This window comes from Lactuca virosa, chromosome 1 (assembly GCF_052849685.1).
Source record: "Lactuca virosa cultivar CGN04683 chromosome 1, Lactuca_virosa_CGN04683_v6, whole genome shotgun sequence".
In the NCBI taxonomy this organism is placed as follows: Eukaryota; Viridiplantae; Streptophyta; class Magnoliopsida; order Asterales; family Asteraceae; genus Lactuca; species Lactuca virosa.
The window spans coordinates 69541108-69557361 of record NC_136426.1 but is presented as its reverse complement, the minus strand read 5'-3'; the positions used below and the strand labels follow the sequence as shown (position 1 = coordinate 69557361).

At 38.6% G+C, this 16254-nt stretch overlaps 1 pseudogene; it reads left to right on the top strand.

Moving 5' to 3' along the window:
• The first annotated feature begins 1133 nt into the window (after positions 1-1133).
• Positions 1134-1955, top strand: LOC145144835 (PRA1 family protein F3 pseudogene; annotated as a pseudogene).
• Positions 1956-16254: the final 14299 nt, after the last annotated feature.

Here is a 16254-nt window from a genome sequence, read left to right as displayed (position 1 = left end):
ACAATAAAATTAAAAAAAACTAAATATGTAACAATAAGTATGAAGAGTCTTTTAAAAAAATAAAAAGAAAATATTACTTAGCAAATAAAAAAACAAAAAAAAATCTATATAATGTAAATGTTTTAAAATTATTACAACTTTTTAATACATTTTAATTAGAATTTTATAAACTTTTTATTTTTTTAATATAACGTTTTAAACTAGTATTTAACGAAAGTATTTTAAAATATTATAAAAAAAATATTAAATTGTCATACAAAATCTATGAAACACTTTAAAAATGTTATAAAAGAAAGTTTAGAAATAACTGTATGAAAGTTATAAAAAAACTGTATGAAAATGTAAAAAAAAAAAATTAAAACTTGTAAGAAAAATTTTAAAAATTAAAAAAAAAATATTTAATTTAAAAACACTTGTATTAAAATTATATGTAAGTATAAAAAAGTTAAAAAAAATTATAAGCAAAGTTTAAAACATTGTATTATAAAAACCTATAGGAAAAAATATCATAAAAATGTTGTAAGAAATTATAAAAAGTATTAAGAAATATGTAAAAAAAATTGTTCATATTTAGACAATTTTTTTTTACACATTTGACCATCTAACTTGTTAAATTGTCAAATGTATACAAAAAAAATTGCTTAAACGTGAACAATACGAAAAAATATAATACATAATTATTCCTATTTGTTTTGTTCATTACTTAATAATCCTATAAAATCTTTCTCTTTGTCTTTTGAATTAATATATATATATATATATATATATATATATATATATATATATATATATATATTATGAATTTCATTTTGCACAGGAAACTATTCTAGGAGAGTTCGAATCCGTTCCGTTCGGATATTGATCGGTCTTGGTTTTGGTTCGACTGTAATTATCTCGCAAGTCATTTTCCCTAATTTCAAATAACTTTCTGAAAATGGGAAGATCCGTTTTCGACTGGTTCGAATAAAACGTAGAAACGATATTAATTAAAAATATTGACCCAAACTGCGATAATCTAATTTAATTGTTTGATTTTATTGGTCCCACCGAGTTTTTGACACCCTTCGTCACACACCTTGCAGCACATGGCAGCTTAATTGGGCTCCTCCATTACTCCACCATTATTAATATCCCACGTTCCCTCTCCATCTCGTCTACACGTCTTCCTTTCATTTACACTGCCCCATTTCCATCTCCAATTACTCGTAACCACATCCGCCGGATTCCTAATCGCCGGCGACAATGACGTCGTACGGCACAATTCCGTCGTCATCCGACGGAGGTTCTTCAAAAGTCGAGTTCCTATCCCGCGCAAAAGAACGCATACAAACAGGCCTCGGCGTATCACGGCCATGGAAACAGATGTTCGATCTACATTCGATCAACATACCTCACGGCTTCGCTGACGCAATTTCACGGATCAAAACGAACTTCGGTTACTTTCGTATGAATTACGCGTTGATTGTGCTCGTAATTTTGTTCTTAAGCTTGTTGTGGAATCCGATCTCGTTGATCGTTTTCGTTGTGTCGATGGCGGCCTGGTTGTTCCTCTACTTCCTCCGTGACGAGCCTCTTGTGATCTTTCACTACACGATTGATGATCGTGTGGTACTGGCGGTTTTATCAGTTGTCATGGTGGTTTTGTTGCTGTTGACCGGCGCCACGATGAACATAATCTTGTCCGTTTTGATCGGACTGGCGGTTGTGGTGGTTCACGCAGCTCTCAGGAAGACGGATGATTTGTGCTTAGATGAAGACGGCGTCGAGGCAGGCGGATTTTTGGCGGCTTCTTCGCCATAGAAGATAGTTTCGAAGAAGTGGTTTGCATAATATCTGGGTTTGTTAATTTGCAGTTTTAGTGATGATATTGAGATCTTGATTTATGCGTCGCAAATGTGAATGTGATGTCACTCATTTCTGTATCCTGCGTTTTTAAATTTGATTCATTTTTAGGATGTGTTTGGTTATTAATTTTGATCAAATGCAAATGGAAGAAAAGGACGCTGTATTTTTATTATATTTTAAGATATCCATTTATGCAGTTTTAGTGATGATATTGGAAGATTTATCAAATAATGATTTTCCAATAAAAGTTGGAAATATGATTACAAATTGCAAATTTAATATGATAATGGAAAGAAATAAGTAATGATACGTATAAAATTTTAATGTTCTTTTAGGACGATGGATTGGATTAATAATGAAATAGAATATACAAGGTAATGCATTGAGCAAGTGAATGAAAATATATTGTTTTGTTTTTGTGCATAATTGGAAAGGTAAATAAAATTTAATTTTATAAATAAATAAAAAGTTATTTATAAAAATAAATTTTGTTTAGAAAACAACTTTAGATATGTTTAAATAACTGAACAGTAATACACAAAAAGTTGTAGTCTAATGGTATCATTAATTGGTAAAATGTGACATTTAATCATAGGTTGTTGGTTGAAGACCCTTATGGATGAAAGATGTAGTTTAAGAGTTGAATAAAATGTGCGTTTGTCGTTCTAAAAAAAATAAAAATAATTGAAATGTAATGATAAATTTTCATTAATAGTCAATTTTATGGGTGAAACCAATGCACCCGAATGACTAGGTAGGAATTGGCATTTGCATGATATGCAGAACATCACATGTAAAAAAACATTATAATTATATATTTTGAATTCTAAAATTATTTATATTTTGTTTATGGCAAAGTCTTATTGCATCTCGTTTAAGCTAATATGACTTACCAGACTATAACGTGGCTGAAGCTTCAATAATTTTCATAAGTCATAGGTTGTCGAAATGGTCGAATGGAAGAGCTTCTTTGATGAAAAACTTCACAAATACTTCTCATACTACATTGTTATCGTAAATAACAAAGCATCGGCTGATCTGCTTTTTGTCGAATCGAAATTGTCTTGTTTTACCACTTGCAAGCATTCTCCACGTGATGTTTTAATGTTACGTTTAGTGTTGAGTTTTCAGAACAAGAACGAACGAACTTCCATCACATTTGCATTCATATAATTTTTTGAGGTTACAATGGTAGTAACAATGAGGCACAAGCACAAGCCTGTGAGCATGGTTCTAAAAAGCACGCCATGGCGCGCCTCAAAGCGTGTCATGGCGCTAGGCGTGGTGTAGCCGTTACGAAAACGTCCAAGGCGGGTTTGTTAAGTGTAGCGCCCTAATAACGTGTTAAGGCGCGCCTTATCGCGTTATGACGTGAGTTTTTTTCAAGGCGCAGTTTTTTTTTTGGTTTTTTCTGATCGGGCATAAAACAATTGAGTTTTTGTTATCTTTTTTATATTAAATATTAATATAACACTTCTAAAAACTTAATATATTTGATACAATTCAATAATTGTATGATTTATCATTTTTAATGTATATAAAATAGTGTAGGTGTGGGTATGTGGTGTGTATGGGTGTTGGTTCAACGTAAACTTATAGGCATGAGTGTAAACATTGGCATATAGTAAACATATAAGGGTAGGGGTAGGGTGGGGTGTAATGGTGGTGTGGGTTGTTAGGGTGGGCGTCAACATCGACGTGGGTGTATGGATTTGGACGTAGGATGACGTGGTTGGGGTGAGTAGGTGGGGTGGGTGGGTACATGCGTGTAGGTGTAGGGTGGATATGATATGGGAGAGATGATGACAATTTTTTTTTGATTTGGCGAATCATGACTAAAATAACGAGGATGTGAAATGATATTTTTCTCTTTTTAATAAAATATAAAGAATTAAATCTAATTCGTTTCCTTTACCCAAAAAATGATCGATTCATTAAAACACGTAATTTAACAACAACAACAACAACAACAATAATGTTACCACAGACTCATACAAATAGGATAAGAGTGATGCAGGATGGTTGGCCGCTATAACATCTAAGTCTCAATTATGTTTTTCCATTCTTTGATTGGGGGTTTTATAGTGCAAATAAAAGTAGAAGGATCGAGTAAAGCAGGAAGCTATTAATCGTATTTTCTGAAAAACTGAGGAATATGTTGAGTTATATTGAGGACGTAGAGCACCTCTTAAGAAGGCGTCATGGCTCCTCCGGCCCATGGGCTAAACAAGTTTTTAGGGTTTTGAGGCTATTTAAGGTGCATTAATTCCAAGGGCTTGTCATTTCTCAACCTCTATTAACCCTATATCGAACTTGAAGAGACCATAGCCTCCCTTTCATGGTTTTGAGCTCCTCATTTCTCCTCTCATCCATATTATTGTGATTTTATGGCTTTTGAGTGAAGTGTTCTTGAAAGATTTGGCATTGAAGCTTGGTAACTAAAGAAATCATCCCTCATTCATCTTTTGGACCTTGATATGTCGTTGTTGTGATATGTTCTCCGGACTTAACGTCGCCTCTTGTTGTCCCAAAGGAGTTAAGCCTGAGAATCACATCACAGAGAAAAAGGTCGTCAGTCGTCGTCCAGGATGGGCTCTCAGAACGGAGCTCCGACGGTCAAGTTAATGTCTAGTTGAGAGAGTATGGGTTTAGTAGAAGAGTGAATGAGAGGTCCCCCTTCTCCTGAAGGAGAAGGGTTCTATTTATAACTATTATGGTGGGGACAAGATTCTGACGATACCTTTTGGTCCCTGCTGGACCGACAAGACGTGCAGGCGTCTCATTGGTGGATCATGCTCCACTAGTGGTTAGCTGTCGTTGGTGCTGAACTCTCAGTAGGCGTGGCCCTGAGTATTAGACCGGTCGCTCTGAGAGATGGCTGGTACTGTTTTGTCTCTGGGTGGGCTTCAATACTTGGGTGCCAAGGAATAATCATGGGATCGCGAGGGCGCGTTCAATTCTCTTGCTAGGTGTACGTCGATCCTTGACTGCCATGTTTATCAGACGTGGTCCCCATTAAGTTTGACGTATTCTTAGTGGGATACGTTAACAAGTCCCCTAGGCTAGTAGACGTCAATGTTTGCTTGGGATACCTGTGTTATTCTAGCTTAGACCTGGACACGTATTTGGTGTGGGATGGTCCCGACAGCTGCTAACATGGCAGGGCTGCCCTGTGTAGGCAGTTTTTACTGTGGAAACCATTCCATTCTCCCGCTTCACATTTTGAACTTCCCCCTATTTAGGAGCGGTTGGATTCTCCTGTATCTTTCACGCTTCTCCGTATCTTTAGCTTTTCTCCCTTGTCCATTTTCTTCTGTTGTGTTCTTATCCTTTGTTTGTTATGGAGTCCGCTCGATCATGGAATGACCCAACGCTAGTGGAGTTCGAGTCTCTTCAGTTTTGTTTTGGATTTATGCCCGATCACGAAGTGCAGTTTCCGAAGGAAAGGGCTATCTTTTACCAGCCGCCGACAGTGAATGTTGGGATACCTATTTCGATTTTCGTGGCTGGGTTCCGTCTTCCGATCTTGGATTTTTTCGATGAAGTTATGAGGGAGTATGGTTTCTCCATCCACGATCTTACGCCTAATGTTGTTAATAAAATTATCGGTTTTGAGTTAGCGTGCCCAACCTTGGGTGTGCGTCCCCATTTTCGAGCCTTCTAGGCCTTTTTCAACTCTTCCACCTAATCTGGCATCCATACTTTTTCTCAGCGTCGCAATATGCACGTGTTCATTGTTAACCAAAAGCCCCCTCGGAAGAATTTGCAATACTGGTGGTTGTGGGTTAACAACGACCTGGTTAGTCCTGGTGTAATGCCCGCAGATTCGGACTAGTTAATTTAGAGACAATAAGTGTAAAAATTGACTTTTTGATAGAAGATTATTTAGAATAAATAATCTTAACCAATTTATAGTATATGTCACAAGGGTTCCGTACATATAAATAACGCCGAAATCTGAGTTATAACAAAGAAGTTATGACATGTCGAAGTTTTATGGCAAAATCGACACAACACCGGGAATCGTAAAAAGTGAGTTTGCGATAAAATACTTTTTAGCCTTAGCGATCTAAACGAAATTCGGAGTATACGTTAAACCGAGAGCGTGCATAAAAAGAACGTCCAAATCTGACTTCGTATGAGGAAGTTATGATTTTTCCAAGACTTAGCATAGCAGTGCACAACCTGAAATTCGAATTTTAGGTCGATCGATTTTTAGCCGACACAATCTAAATGAGAATTGAAGATCTCGTTAATAAGAGCTCAACGATACATAGACAGACGAAAACGGACTTTACCTGTCCAGACCTCTTAAAGTATAACTTTAAAAATAAAGTCAAAATTAGCCGTCGGAGTCTAAATGAAAGTTGTAGATTACATCTCCACCTACGCGTGCATATAAAGAATGTCAAAAACAGAGCTCGTATGCAAAAATTACGGAATTTAGAAGTCAGAATAGGCTGAATGCGAGAGTACATGTGTACGCCCCGCGTGGATAACCCTACGCCCAGCAGTCTCGCATGCGCGGTCCAAAAGCCTCCACGTCGCCCATCCGAAGTTTGACACGTGCCCCTCGTACGCGGAGCGTAGCCCTCGTACGCGCAACGTATCTCCGAGGAACGCCCAACGTAAGGCTGAAGCTCAGCCTATAAATAGCATGCGAGGGTTGCCACAGATCTTCACACCTTAACCCTTCTCTCTCTCTCTCTCTAACTTCTCTCTAAACCTCTCCCAGGCCTTAGTACTTCCCAAGTGCTAAGAGGCAAGTCCCGGAGTGCCAGAAGGCTCCGAGAAGAAGAGCTTTCGGCTCGAAAGTTTTGCCCCCGCAGAGCCCGGTTCCTAGCCAAACCTCCCGGTAAATGAGTTATGCTTACCCTACTTTATGTATAGCTTATGTTTAAGTTAATATCGTTATTATGAACTTATAAACAATAAATATATTATAAAATATAATATACAAAGTGTTATTATAATATCTTTTAACTACTCGCGGTACGGGGAATCTGGTTTGAAGGGCCGCATAGGGTTGTTGGATTTCAGAAGTGTTATAATGCCAAAATGGTCCTGCCCTCCGGTGTTTCATGTTTGGCCCCTGTCTATACACAGTGGTTGAAAAGTATTGTTTAAAACTTATAAAACAATATCGATCGTAAATATTCGCAATAAATATTAGACTAAACTCTAGCGGTAATGATACTAGGTTTTGCCAAAGGAAAATAGAATTGTTAGAAGCGAAGCGCTACCCGAGTTTGGAATCATCACTTTAACAAATGAGTGCACATTCCCTTTCATGAACATGATTTTAATACAAGTATGGATTAAAGTATTAAATATATGTTTGTGTGTGGAATATTTGTTATTGCCTGAAATACGTGTTAAGAATATATATGATAATATATGATGATTTAGGATACAGAACAAACCTAAATTAATTGAGATGAATATTGGGTAGTATCTACTTATGAGTGCGGATGAAATATACACGGAGAGTCGAAATTTAAGATTTGTCATTGATCCGAGAGAATGGATTAGACATAGTCATTTGTCTTTAGTCCGAGAGTATGGAGACGACATAGTTATTTGTCATTAATCTGGGAGCATGGATTAGACATAGTCAATTGTCCCTAGTCTGAGAGTATGGAATGGGCATAGTTATTGATCCGAGAGCATGGATTAGACATACCGAATCCAGGAGTATGGATTAGGTAAAGAGGTTAATTTTAGACCCGAGAGTATAGATCCTGTCGTTGTGAGGATCGACGAGGTGGGGTAAAATTGCTTATATGAGGTGAAATTGTATATATTGTGAGTTCTAAAACATGTATATGATATAACATTGTGGGATTGAAATCCCTATGTACTCACCAGGTTTCCCAACCTGACTCACTCAGTTTATTTGTATCACATGTATCGATACGAAGACACATTACACTGAAAGAGTAAAGGAGATATAAATCACTAGTGTAAATGAATGTAAGACATGTTTATGCTTATGTTTCTGTATTGACAATGACATCTCAATGTTTTAATATAAAATACATTTCTTTAGAAATTCTTTGATAATATATTTATCATGTTTTTCTGGGAACAAATTCCGCATTATTGTTCTTCAAAAAAGGATACTCTGATTTTTTAAATAAGCATAAATAAAATTTTTGAAATGACCGTGAATTTGGGGATGTCACAGTTGGTATCAGAGCATTAGTTTAAGCAAACTAGGAATAAGGATTTATTTCTAAACTTAAACTTAGAATGCTAAGCGATGATCGTGATGAGCATGTCTAATATATTTTAGGAAGTACACCTGAATAGACACAAGCACTAGCTTAATTAGGGATGATGCCTAAAATGCTTTTATGTGCTAAATGATTTGTGATGCTTTATGATGCCATTATTTGATTGGATCTATGGTCTGTTGCCGACTGGATCTGGAAACTTTATGTGTTCAGATTTCTAAACGTTTAATTACGGTATTAGAACTGGCATGTAACTTTTCGGAGTGATAAGGAGATTTATACGTCTCGTAAATAAAGCTTTCCCTATCTAAATTCTCGTCACTGCACACCGAATGTATTATTTGGTGTATAGATCGACATGGTGAGAACTCGAAGCGGATTGGAAAGAGGTAACACATAGCTTGAGCCACAAGTGATTGAGCGTGCACCAGAAGTAACAGTTGCACTCGAGCCAATCACGATGGCAGGAGTACAAGCGATGATGCAAATGATGTTGGATCGTCATATGGAAGAGACAAGATGTTTACTTCAACAAAGTAAGGACGAACCTACTGTGCCATTACACCAGACACCTACTCTTGAGGCAGCCATCTCGGTTGAAGTTGGCAAGAAGAGGAAATTTGAGGGATCTTCATGGTCCAACAAGAGCAACATGTTCTCAAAGTCTGGAGGAGGAGGAGGAGGTAAAGAAAAATGGTGTGAGAAGTGCAAAAAGAAACAATCTGGAAAATATGGCAGGAAGGTGATTTGTTTCAAGTGTGGGAAAACTGGGCATTACGCCAATGAGTGTACATCTAACAAGAGGGTGTGTTACGGATGTAAGGGAGAAGGGCATATTTCTAGGGACTGCCCAAAGAAAAATGAAGCAGCAAGAGTGAATGCGCCTCCAAAACCAAAGGCGAGAGCATCTCAGATGATACTTGACAAAGCAGATGATAATGTAAGGAATCAGGAGTGAGGACTTTGTATCCGAAGATCAAGATATAAAGTAGCCATGCGGATAGTATCATGTGGTGTAGCCTATCATAAGCATAGTATATGTTGAACTTGAACATCTATGTAATCGTTTCAAGAAATAATATAAAGTTTGGTTATGTTATCTGATGTGTTAAATGACTATGTGAAATTCTTGTATGGTGACTTGGAAAACTACGAGACAATACTTGGGATGAGTATGAGTAGGTGTGATAGGTAGTAGAGGCCTATACTACCGGAAGCATATGACTCGCACTTGGATCAGGGAAAGTCACAAGGTTACCAAGACGCTAGTAATTGATTCCGTTTTGTTCATGTCTGTCGTTACCATTGTTTCAATAATTACTAAGAAGATGATTGTTATTATGACCCTAGTGGTCATATCAAATCGAGTCTGACTAATATGAGTATGTTACCTGGTTCAGAGAATTAAGATCGATGTAACATCTGACTTATGCCAGAAGAACGAAATGAAAGATAATCAAAGCGATCAGTAGAAGTATCGCGATCATTGTTAAAGTAAGAAGCTTGTAGCTAGAAGTTTTGCATGATAGAATGTGATTATATCACATTAGAACATGAAGGAAGGTATATTCCATTATGGAATTTGACTCTAAAAGACCTGAGTCTAAGCGTTGCATCATACGATGAGAGGTCATTAGAACATGACCCATTGGTCTATTATGGTAATCGAATGAAAGAACTTATCTTAAGTCTGTTAAGAAGAAGAAGGATTCTCCAATAAGGATTGATTTTGTAACTCAAAGGTTACGATTGAAAGTCCAACGCGAGATAGAGAGCGAGTGTAAGATTGAGCACCGCCTGCAGTCAAGAAGTCCAAGAGTTAGATACTCATTCGAAGGAACATAGAAGTTACGGTTATTACCTAGGATGAAGAGATAACGTATGGAGTCATTATACAAGCCATGTTTCGTTGATGATTCCGGGATGTAATCATCCTAAGGGGAGATAATTGTAACGCCCGCATATTCGGGCTAGTCAATTTAGAGACAATAAGCGTCAAAATGACTTTTTGATAGAAGAATATTTAGAATAAATCATCTTAACTAAGTTATAGTATATGTCACAAAGGTTTCGTACATATGAAGAACGCTGAAATCCGAGTTATAATGAAGAAGTTATGACATGTCGAAGTTTTACGGCAAAACCGGCACGACACCGGGAATCGTAAAAAGTGAGTTTGCGATAAAATACTTTTTAGCCTTAGCGATATAAACGAAAGTCGTAGTATACGCTAAACCGTGAGCATGCATAAAAAGAACGTCCAAATCTGAATTCGTGTGAGTAAGTTATGATTTTTCCAAGACTTAGCATAGCAGTGCACAGCCCGAAATTCGAATTTCAGATCGACCGATTTTTAGCCGACACAATCTAAATGAGAATTGAAGATCTCGTTAATAAGATCTCAAATATATAAAGACAGATGAAAACGGACGTCAGATGACAAAGTTATGAATTTTTAACGGACTTTACTTGTCCATATCTGTTAAAATATAACTTCAAAAATAAATTCAAAATTAGCCGACAGAGTCTAATGAAAGTTGTAGATTACGTCTCCACCTACGCATGGAAATAAAGAACGTCAAAAACGGAGCTCGTATGCGAAAAATACGGAATTTAGAAGTCGGAATAGGCTGAATGTGAGAGTACATGTGTACACCCCACGTAGATAACCCTACGCCCCGAGGTCTCGCATGCGCTGTCCAGAAGCCTCCACGTTGCCCCATCCGAAGTTTGACACGTTCCTCTCGTGCGCGGAGCGTAGCCCTCGTATGCGCAGCGTACCGGGTACGCGCAACGTACCTCCGAGGAACGCCCAGTGTAAGGCCGAAGCTCAGCCTATAAATAGCATGCGAGGGCTGCCACAAATCTTCACACCTTAACCCTTCTCTTTCTCTCTAACTTCTCTCTAAACCTCTCCCAACCCTTAGTACTTCCCAAGTGCTAAGAGGTGAGTCCCGGAACGCCAGAAGGCTCCGAGAAGAAGAGCTTTTGGCTCTGAATTTCTGCCTCCACAAAGCCCGGTTCCTAGCCAAACCTCCCGGTAAGCGAGTTATGCTTACCCTACTTTAACTATAGCTTATGTTTAAGTTCAATATCATTATTATGAACTTATAAACAATAAATATATTATAAAATTATGATATACAAAGTGTTATTATAATATCTTTAAACTACTCGCGGTACGGGGAATCTGGTTTGAAAGGTCGCATAGGGTTGTTGGATTTCAGAAGTGCTATAATGCCAAAATGGTCCTGCCCTCCGGTGTTTCATGTCTGGCCGCTGTTTGTACATAGTGGTTGAAAAGTATTGTTTAACACCTATAAAACACTATCGCTCGTAAAAAGTCGCAATAAATATTAGACTAAAATCTAGCGGTAATGATACTAGGTTTTGCCGAAGGAAAATAGAATTGTTAGAAGCGAAGCGCTGCCCGAGTTTGGAATTATCACTTTAACAAGTGAGTGCATAGTCCTTTTCATGAACATGATTTTAATACAAGTATTGATTAAAGTATTAAATATATGTTTGTGTGTGAAATATTTGTTATTGCCTGAAATACGTGTTGAGAGCATATTTGATAATATATGATGATTTAGGATACAGAACAAACCTAAATTAATTGAGATGAATATCAGGTGGTATCTACTTATGAGTGCGGGTGAGATATACATGGGGAGTCGAACTTTAAGATTTGTCACTGATCCGAGAGCATGGATTAGACATAGTCATTTGTCTTTAGTCCGAGAGTATGGAGAGGACATAGTTATTTATCATTAATCCGGGAGCATGGATTAGATATAGTCAATTGTCCCTAGTCCAAGAGTATGGAATGGGCATAGTTATTGATCTGAGAGCATGGATTAGACATACCAAATCCGGGAGTATGGATTAGGTAAAGATGTTAATTTTAGATCCGAGAGTATAGATCGTATCGTTATGAGGATCGACGGGGTGGGGTAAAATTGATTATATGAGGTGAAATTATATATATTATGAGTTCTAAAACATATATATATATATATATAATATATATATAATATATATATATATATATATATATATATATATATATATATATATATGATATTACATTGTGGGATTGAAATCCCTATGTACTCACCAGGTTTCCCAACCTGACCCACTCAGTTTATTTGTATCACAAGTATTGATACGAAGACACATTACACTGAGAGAGTAAAGGAGATATAACTCACTAGTGTAAATGAATATAAGGCATGTTTATGCTTATGTTTCTGTATTAACGATGACATCTCAATGTTTTATATAAAATATATTTCTTTGGAAATGCTTTGATAATATATTTATCATGTTTTTCTGGGAACAAATTCCGCATTTTTGTTCTTCAAAAAGGATACTTTGATTTTTAAATAAGCATAAATAAAATTTTTAAAATGACCGTGAATTTGGGGATGTCACACATGGTTATCCTCGCGTGCCGATCTCTTTGGAGCGGTCCCCTCGACTGTCGGGTGCCAGTTTGTCCACCGCTCAAGCGTTGAAGAGGATTTCTTTCAACAGGGAGGAATGGCCAAACTGCATATTGGCAGAGACAGGGATGAGTGCTGCTTGGCAGGCCCGAGGAATAATGCCCCGATTTTATGAGGCAAAGGATGGTAAGTATCACTTCCTTCCTCCCCCCCCCCTCTTTTTTTTGTTGCGTGATTCTTTTGATTATGAGAGCAATTGGTTTGTGTTGTTCCTCTGATCGTAGGTTTCGAAGAGATTTTGTCCCTTAAGAGGGTGTTGTGTGGTTAGTTCAAGGGCGAGCTGCAGTACCACGAAGTGCCTTTGGTGGATGCTCTTTCGGCTCCTGCTCGTGGCTCTCGGGTGGAAGAATCTGTCGTCACGTTCGCCGCCGGGGGAGGGACGTGCGCTCCTTCTTTTAGCCATAGTCTATTGTTTCCTTCTGATGGGCTACCTGTAGCTAGGGAGCCACCCGTCAGTAGGGGTGAGTGATCTCTAAACGGCTGGCTGCACTGGTGGAGTCTACCCTTTCGGATGGCAGTGGTGTCGATTTGATTGGTAAACGACTATATAAGCGACGCCACATTGATTCTTTGCTTGTGGAGTCTCCCTTGGTGATTGATATTATTGACGAGGATGTCCCTCAGCCGACAGAGGGGTGAGACCGGGAACAACGGGGTTGCCCCGTCCGCCGGGAGGGGAAGTGGATCCATCCTCTGAAGTTGGTTCATCGCTATCGGGTTCCTCTGGAATGTATCTTCCTGGCTGGAACCTTTCCCATGGGTCTCATTTGTCGGATCAGGATGACACCACGAGTGGTGTCGACATGTGTTTCCTCCGGCTACATTGGAGTCACTTGACCTTTTGTCTTATTCCCATATGGCGAACGAGCTTCAATACGCTGTAGCTCAGGTCGCTCCTTACTTAGTGGTTGCAGCTGGTCATCTTTGCTATATTGGGGCTGATTTGGCGGAGTCGGCTGCTGTCGAGGCTGAGCGCGACGAGCTAAGGGAGATGACATCATTCTTGGAAGAGGAGAGGCGTAAATTCGATGAGCGTTACGCCGTGTTATCGGGGGAGAAGTCTGCCGCCGAGGACCAGGTGTCGTTCCTGGACGGGGAGGTGGATCACTTGTCTCAGCAGGCGCAGAGCTTTAAGGTGGAAAGGCGTGCTTTGGATGAGCGTATGAAAAAAAAAGGTGGGGAGCTAGAGGCTGAGGTGTTGAAGAGGAAAGCTTTGGAAGAAGATCTGGCTTAGGTCCTTCATAAGGGTGTGGTTCGTGTGGTGGACCGTGTTGTTGAAAGCGGCGAGTTTGCCCTTGGGGTTCGGCGTGTGAAGGTCGCGTGTATGGCCGCCGGTATGGAGAGTGGCAAGGAGATGGTGCAGAAGCAGGTGGACACCGGTAAGTATGATCCGTTGGAGCCGAGTTTTGTGATGCAGTCTGCAGATGCCATGCATGCATTTGTGAAGGCCTTCGTCGAGACGGATTTCGCCTCATATCTTCGCTTGGGCGAACTGGATCTTGCCGGACTTCGCCAGTTGTGTTGTGACTTTGACTCTGATGATCATTCTATGTCATCCTCTGCCCGTGATATTTGAACTTTCTCATCTTCTGGCTAGCGTTATTTTGTTGTTGTTTAGTTTATGGCCCTATGTGGCCTTGAAATCCAGGCATGTCTAGTGGATAATTTACCAATTTAAACTTTGGTTGCATTGGTTATTTCTGGCTTATTGTGCTTTTTCCTGTCGTCCCGGGCGGTTCACAGTAAAGGTTAATGTTGGCCTTTGTGGTGCACGTGCTCTTCGTTTTTTTTTTGGCTTTGTACTGGGAGTGCCTTAAGTATGGCTCCCATTTGAATCGTGGGTTTTCCTTCGTAGGGTCGAGGCATCGACCTGCCTTTGTACATAAACTTTTAGTCGGTCCACTTTGCAAGGTTTTGCTTTAAGTCCTAGGCCTAGGAGGGTCGCACTCCAGCCTCATTCGTCTAAGTTAGGCCGAGATTGTCACCTCGAGGCCCAGGGACTTAGGTATTATGTATTTCGAGAGAAAGGTTATGATCATTTGAAGCATGTATTTAGTTGCAGTTAGGAGCCGTAACTCTTTCGATTTTACTGACATATTTTTAGGGAAAGGTTATGAGCCTTTGAAACCTATGGTCGTGTTCTTGCAACAGTTTCTCTCGAACGACATGGATGATTAGTAATTGTTGTCATTCGGTAAATGTGCGTGACCTTTATGTTGACGGAAAACTATAAAAACCTGTGAACTCACCACCATTATGTTGACATTGTCAAAATACATGTATTCTCAGGAAGATGAGTGTGGATGATAGTCGTGCCAAGGAGGAGGTCTTCAAGGAAGCTTGCTGGAGTTTACTTTCGTCTGTTTGTTATTTCTAGATACGTCCAAAACGTGTGTTTGATCTATTAAACAATGTAATCCCAAATAAATTATAATAAATAAAAATATCGTTTGTTTTATACTTCTGTGTTATGTATATATATATATATATATATATATATATATATATATATATATATATGCCTCGATCCAATATCCCTACGTTGCACAACCCGACGTTTCCACCGCCGGACGGGGGTGTGCCATTTATCCATTTAGACATCCTTTAGATCCATATCTGAGAGTTGTAAGCATGGACTTAATGAATTAAGTCGAAAAAATATCCTGAGTTTCGGAAAGACGCGGCGTGTCTATTGAGGGTGTCGAGGAGCTTTTGAGTTTTCTAGACGCGTCTCATTTTTTAGCTGAATCCTGACTATTTTGTGTTATCTTGGATGCGGGGCGCCCTGATTAGGTGCTAGCCACCATTGACTTTTGACAAATGGGTTTTTTCGACCTTTGGACCAAGTTTGACTTTGGGTCAAACTTTAGGGGTTGACTTTAGACTGAGGTTTGACCTCTTTTTAGAGTCTAGGTGATTCGTGAGATCGACCTTATAGGTTTATGACTTTATGTGAGCAATCTGGATTTATTCATCTCTGATTCATGTGAGTTTTTTCACTATATTATTTACGACATAGTTGTTATGACACGATTGCATGTTTAGCTAGACTAATAGAGTCTTGTATGTTGCTTGTATGTTTGCATGTGTGGTTGAAAAAGACCTGTTGTCTTGAAACATACCATTTCGGTTGAAATAGACTTGTTGGGTTGAAACATACTCGTTTCAGTTGAAACATACATGTTAGGTTGAAACATGCATGTTAGGTTGAAACAAATATGTTGGGTTGAAACATACCCGTTTCGGTTGAAACAGACATGTAGGGTTGAAACATACTCGTTGGGTTAAAACATACATGTTAGGTTGAAACATACTTGTTACTGTTATGTATGGTTAGTTGTCTTGTATGTGATATTCTGGGAAACTCACTAAGCTTTGACTTACAGTTGATGACTAAATGTTTTTAGGTACTTCTTCGGATTGTAGGAAGGCGAAAACGTAACTGTACACACACATCAACAATTTATGATTTGAGATTTTGCAACGATTTATTTATTACTCTGATTTTGAATTTCAGTTTATGAACAGATGGTTTTATCTTGATTACAACTTTGAGATTCCACAATGTTTTATTTATAACTCTAATTGTGCTTACCAACCAATTTTATCTTGATTACAGCAGCCCCCCACCGTAAGGATGAGAGACAACTTTTATAGGAAACCTC